We start from the raw sequence: 322 nt of genomic DNA, 5'->3' as shown, positions 1-322 counted from the left end.
CTTTTAAGAGGTAGAAACCTCAGATAGTTGGGGTTAGAGAGAGAGAGATGGAGAGAGAGGGACAGGGGGGTAGAGGGGTAAAGAGAGAGGGAAAGAGACAGAGACAAAGGTGCACAGTAATAAACTACACTAATAGAAATGACTGATGATGATGATGATGATGATGATGAAGACAATGGGGGGTGATGAATAATAATAATAATAATAATAATAATAATGAGTAATATTAGCAGTAGGGGTCAAGCAGGACCATGGCAGGAGGCTCCACCAGGATCCATGAGAACCTGCGAGACGAGAAAGCACAAGAACTCCGGGGAAGAAG

The sequence above is a fragment of the Morone saxatilis genome, unplaced genomic scaffold, assembly GCF_004916995.1.
Source record: "Morone saxatilis isolate NCDOM2014 unplaced genomic scaffold, NCSU_SB_2.0 Contig4, whole genome shotgun sequence".
Lineage (NCBI taxonomy): Eukaryota > Metazoa > Chordata > Actinopteri > Moronidae > Morone > Morone saxatilis.
Note: the sequence above shows the minus strand (reverse complement) of the source record.